Raw genomic sequence first — 7,094 nt, forward strand, 5'->3', positions numbered from 1 at the left:
AGTGGATTCATCTATTTCCCTTACTTTCAAAGAGTTACCTTTTTATTCTTATATAAACTGACATATTTTATTTCAATTCAGTGATTACGTTTCTGTGTCTTGAAAACAATTATTCCTTTTTTCAAAAAAAATATTCATGTCTCAAAGATATTAGATACATTCTTGACTTTTTCTCTCTCACACTGTCTGTCTCTGCCTGTTTCTCACTTTCCTCTCGCTCTTCATCATTACCAAATACCATCTAGAATGATTGAGCAGCACCAAAGTTTTCCCTTGTCAAGTAGTTAAAAGTCATAGTTCTATAATCTTATCTGTACAGCACAAATAAAAGTACATATGAATGGCAATATAAAATATCACTTTAACTTATATTTTATTCATTGTTTACAATTTTAATATTGGAATTCATTTAGAATTTAGAGGCACAGTCTTGAGAAAGACCACTTCAAAATGTATTTCTACTTTTATTTATTAGTAATTACTGAGATTTGAAAAAATTGATACAAAAGTATAAAATATTTATACAAATTTTAGATGAACAAATTAACAATTGTGTCTGATTTTACAATTTTTTAAGCTGCTTGAAAATTTGTAAATGAAAATAAATAGCAAAATGTTTATTTGCAAATGTGGATATTATGCGTATCAATGTTATGTTTCAGACTTTTGATGTTGGTCCCATCAAACTTATATTATTATCAAAAATCTCAGAAAGACTATTGGAGTGGTACAGCAATTTTGTCTGAAACAATCTGTAGATTACAAATACTATCATTTTTTCCATAGATCTTGGCCTCTGGAAATATAAAACCTTATATTAAAACCCAGTCTCTGATGTGCTATATGATTCTTATGAGAACATTACAAAGAAATTTGTGTTTGTCTAATTTTTCAAAATTACATAGTTGTTTAGCATTCACACAATGAATAAACTGCTTCCAAATAGAGCCCTTAAAATACTCTTTAGTGTCTGTAGAAATCATGTTTTTGAATAATTTGAACTAAAATTAATAAACCATTTTCTCTTTCTTTCCAAGATTCTTTTTTTTCCCTAAGTTGGTAGTTTTTATTAAGGTGATGTTTTTTATTTTGTATACTATACCCAAAATGAAAAAAATTGAACTTCTTTTTTGCTTAAAAATATTAGATGATTCTAAAGTGTAACCTTACTAGTTATTTTGATATAAAGATGGCCTTGTATTGCATAAGAGCTATTTTTTATTATTCCATCCAGTCAGACAAAAATTACTGTTAGTAGTAAAAACATCCCAGTACAAAACAAGGAAAAATATGTGGTTTATTTTTCCCCTAGTATGTAAAGTCCATATTAAGAAGGAAAAAAGCCAAAAAGAGTTTTTCTCATTGAAATTTTAGATGTATTAGTACTAAAGTCCTTCAATGGCAATTTACTTAAAATTGCACACACACGAAAATTTATTTTCAAAGGTTTTGTTAATGTAAAAGAGAAAAGAAAATCTTGGATAAATATAGCATAATGATACCATTTATTTATTCATTCATTCATTTCTTTCTTACATATTTGATCATTTGACAAGTTTTAATTTAATAACTATCATATTAGAGATATATAGTGAATATTAGAGATAGGTGAGCATAAAATTACATCAGGACTTATTGTATTACTAACCAGGACCTGGTTAAATAGACCAGCCTTCCAACTTAACACCTGATAGAGAATTCTAAAAGCAATGAGAAAAGCAATAAGAGGGAAAAGTACTTACACAGAACCTGCATAATTTCTAATTCAAGACGCCTATATAACAATAACATACTAAGATGATGCTAAGTAAAGTTGTTCTATAAACAGAAAGAAACTGGGGATACTGCATCTCTGGTGATAAAAAGGATGTTTTTGACAATTATATACTACAAAAACAGAAGACATATTCGTAAAATATTGAATTTTTTCTCAGTGGAAATTCAGGAAGTGAGGTTAAAAAATAAGATCTGTAATATTAGAAACTATTGATAATGCTGTTTAGACACATTTAAACACACAGTAAGACACATTAAAAACAAATCAAAGATATATGATTAAAGAATTTTATCAGCAATGGATTTCAAGTTTAAATATAGATAATGCTAAATCATTATAAATATTTTGGAAGTTATTTGCTTTATTTTATTATTATTGTTTTATTTTGTTTTGATTTGTTTTATTTGGTAAGCTATTTCATCCATCATATCAAAAAAAAATTACAGATTGATTATAAAACAGTGATCAGACATTCCTTTAGTGGTCATGGACACTAGAATTTTATGAGTGATCAAAACTAATCTGATTTTCATAATCTTAGGATATTTTAATGGATTTTTGTCCCTTGCGTTAACTTTTGATTAGGTCGTATCGGACTAAAAGAGTACTGTTTTACAAATGCTACAAAGGGAAAATTCCTCTTTCTCTTTCAATTAATTATCTAATTTCCTTCCAAGGGCATGTGGCTTCACCATAGCAATCCACAGTCACAAATACATGGTCAGGAAATCACCAAGGACACTAGAGAAACAAGCCTATATATTGAGAGATGATTGTTGTAAACAAGCACATCTTATTTTGTTGAAAGTCATTTTCTTTTAATTCATATGACATAATGATATGTCCCCACATAGAGTAAAAGTTACAAGATAAATCTGGGGAAATGTGACATCTTAGTAGTCATAAATTTGTTCTATCCCAAGTCATTGTAGGTGGAATGTGCTATAAAAAAGGAGACAATAAAATATGAACTATGTGCAGTGAGATCTAATTTACAAATTTGAGAAATTGAATTTATATCACAATTATATATTTTTGATAATTAAATACAATGATTTACTTATAAATGTCAAGCAAAATAAATTGAGTGCCAGTATTAAAACTGCATCAAGTATTATTAAATTTACAGTTTAGAGATGCCCTGTATTAAGTATAAACAAAAATTTTGTTCACGATTTAGATTTTCAAAATTATATTTTTGTGTTACAACCCATTACATTTGTTTTGGTATTTAGTAGTTTGATTCAAACTTTATATGTGCTTCGTTTATTCTGAGAGGCAATTTTCTTACAACATTTTATGAAAATGAAGTTTTATTTACTAAATAATATTAATCTAAGGATATGTTTGGAGAAAAGAAGCACATTATTTTTTTTTATGAAGCAATATATTTTTTCTTTTCTCTATAAAAAATCCCTGAGAATAGAGTGAAATTGCCTTCATTAAAAGAATTAAAAAATGGCTCCTTAGTGTTGATTGGAATCTAAGCATTTTAGATTTGACTTACAATTTTAAGAAATTTCCTCTTCTTATTCATCATTGATTCCTATGAATTTAAAATACTCTTGATTTGAAAATTACAGAATCCTTTTAATTGTATTTTATTATATAATATTATTATAAATTTAATGCAATACAGAATAAATGGAAATTAATGTGGGGAAAAATAGATTTTAGTGACAGATTCTGCTAATGACAGCTTGGATGGTCAAGTACTGATAAAAGGCGTACTGATAAAAGGCGTATAGCCCTAAAAAGAATTGCTTTGTCCCATTGCCTGAAATAATATTCATATAGTCTTGAATTCTCAAAAGGTTGCTAACATTTTACATAATCATAGATTTAATTTTAACAGGAGAGCAGTGTATAATTAAAATTTAAGATACATTCTTAATTCTAATTAGGTTTATGGTCATCCTTATTTGATAGATAATTATGCCATTTTAAAAGACAGTACTTCCAATTATAAATAAGGTTACCATTCCAGATATATTATAAAATCTGCATCCATATTTGTATTATATATCTCCTAGAAGGAGAAAATTTATTAAACACAAAACTAAAAATAAAGTAAGGTTGTGATACTGGCTCATTTGTAATTAGACAAGTAGATCAAAATATTGCCTTAGAAAAAGAGACTAACTTTTTAATAGTAATTATTTGGATGTGGATATCAGTTTTGTTCTTAATGCACTATGACCTACATCTCATAATATTTTTACTAGAAATTACATGTAGTATGCATAAATAAGCAATTTAATATGCTGTTAACATAATATATTCTTATGTAAAATATTATTATTTTATACATCTATTGTTTTAAAACAAGAGTATTTTCCAAACATTTTGAGATTTTATTACAAAAGACTTAAATGCTTTATTCTTTCAGGTCTTACACAAATACCATAAATATCATTATCAGCCCACATCATCTGTAAATTATATTCCATCTATTTTTGAAATTCTCAAACTTCCTTGTTCAAATGAAGATTTTTATTTTTCAATGAAGAAAACTTTCATGATATTCTGTTTGAGACCATATTGGTAAAATTTATAAAACTGTTCACTATAAAAATTTTCCTTGGATTATCATATTATCCACTGCATTCGATACTATTTGGTAACTAGATTTTTTTTTTCTTAAGCAAAGGAAAATAAACATAGTTGTTTATTTACAGAAAAGTCTTGCATATCACTTTTCCAAATGACAAATTTAAATATATGACAATTAATGTAAGTAGTTGTCTATGATGCATTTGCAGAAAATAAACTGCATAAACTTGATACTTTAAGAAATGACAAATAAATTTTTCTGCCTTTATGTTAGAATTGAAATCTGATTCACTTGCAAGTCTATTAATTATTTCGCCCTCAGTATTATTTGTGTGGGATTTAAGTAAGGTTTGAATTTTCATAGAAAATGGATCAAAGAGTTTACAAAATACCTTTTTTTGGTAATTGTTCTTATTTACCTATTTTTCCTCCAGGAATGGTATACCCTCAGACAACCACATTATATTTATGTCAATTAGAGTGCTAGATGTGTCAAGATAAGGACCTATTTAATTTAGAGTTGAAAAAATCACTTATATGAGTTGCTTACACACATAGTACAAGGAAAATTTTTTTCTTTATATTTTTCTTTTCTGAGTTTTATACTTTTGCAAAATTATTGTTCTTTCCACTTACATGTATAAAAAACTGTTTAGATTAGTAAACTTTGCCTTGTCTACTGTTGTTAAAATCGCTAGAGAATTATGGGTTAACAAAGTTTTTGGAGCAGAAGATATATATAGCATCTACCTAATTAAATCAATACAGATAGAATGATATAAACATGTATACAAATGAAAGGTGTTATGCTGAAGCACAGTGAAATAAATCTTATAAAGTTCTCAGGAAGAATTGTGACCTACTGTGCACATTGAGGTCAGTAGAGGGTACATTGTCACATAATTTACAGCCTCTAAGCAAGCTACCATGTTCACAGTAGCTGTTAAGTCTAAATGCTGAACCCAACTAAAATATACTCCCTTTAAAAATGTTGCAAGTATATATGTACTATTTGTTGATGACAATATCAAAAAATAGTACATATATACTTGCAACATTTTTAAAGGGAGTATATTTTATTTTGTTGACTGACAATATCAACAAATAGTACATATATACTTGCAACATTTGTAAAGGGAGTATATTTTAGTTGGGTTCGGCATTTTTAGTTGGGAACTTAAATGTAGATTATATGTTCCAAAATACATATTCTTGAATTTAGACCACACATATTTAATGTTAGAGCTGTTAGAATATTTTTATTCTATAGAAAAAGAGTGATCAAAAAGTCCACAGAAATTTTTTTCTGATATGTAAAGACTTTTGAATTGTATTTGACACCATGGAAGTGTTAAAAATCACACCTATGATAAAAACTCTTTAAAACTTTTATTAATTTACTTGTTTTGTCTTGAATTTCATACTGCATATTGAGTAATTACTATATGCAATCTATTCTAAGAAGTCGTAATACGTTGGTGAATATGGCTCTGATAGCCTACTGCTAGAGACATATATTTAACAAGATATTTGCAGATTTTTAATATGTTTTTGTAATGGAGGAAGTGAGCATTGCCACTAGAATGTACAGATGGGCACCTAAAGTAATTTGGGGGCTCAGGAATTTATTCCCGGTACAAATAGTGTCTATCTTGATCATGAAATGTCTGTTGTAATTTGCCATGTGATGATTGGGTGAAATTGGGGAAGACGAAATTGCAGAAAAGTGGAAGCAAGAGAGCATAATTATTTCAAGCGATTTTTAAAATGTTATCACAGCCAGTGGAATGAGACAATGTCAAGAAATGAGGTTAGTAGCACGGGAGGAGCCACAAATTTTAAAACCTAATACACAAGTAAATATATTTAGAAAGCAGAAAATCAAGAACTAAGGGTCATGCATCTATGAGAACTTTAGATAATTATACCTAGTTTTTATATTAGACAGTTACATCTAATTATTATAGCACATTCACAATCCAAATGCTTTGGCATTTTAATTAAATCCATTATGATTATAAGACAATTTTTGGAAGATGATGCATATATTTGTATTATACCTTCTGTGCATCAGGAGTATGCACAATATTAAGGTAATTCTTTAAACTGAAGATTTCTGAGTTGCACATAATGAACAGTGCATTTGGGCTTAATGAATCAGAACATTGAAAATTTCTATTTTTTAACAAGCTTCTCAGATCATTATTATGAATATTATAATTAACTTGCTTTTTTAACTAAATTTATGTTCATGAAAATACACATTCTAGTTGTGATATAAATGTATCTGGTATATTATCTTAACTATAACAAATGCTGAATCAGAGAAATAGAATCAATGCATTTAAGAGGAGAAATAATGACTCTATGTTTACAAAAAAATAAATTAAATTAGAGCTCAATAAAAATAAGATATCTTGGAAAACTCAGAAAGTTTAGAAAATTACATAATACTTTCTAAATGTTCCATGAGCCAAAAAAGAAATTAAAAGGAAATTAACAAGTATTTTGAATTGAGAAATATTTAAAATGTAGCATATTAAAATATGAGGATGATGGTGAAATGGCAATTAGAAAAAAATTATGGTTTTCTTTGCAAATTTATAAAAGTAAAAGTGGTATAAGATAAATGACCTAAGCTTTCTCATCAGAAGATAAAGGAAGAATAACAAAGTGAACAGTAAAAAGAATGAGAGAAATCACATTCAGTAGAAAAATACGTGATGGAATACATTAATAAGGGCAAAAGTTGGTTCTTTGAAAG

Source organism: Pteropus alecto, unplaced genomic scaffold, assembly GCF_000325575.1.
Source record: "Pteropus alecto unplaced genomic scaffold, ASM32557v1 scaffold435, whole genome shotgun sequence".
In the NCBI taxonomy this organism is placed as follows: Eukaryota; Metazoa; Chordata; class Mammalia; order Chiroptera; family Pteropodidae; genus Pteropus; species Pteropus alecto.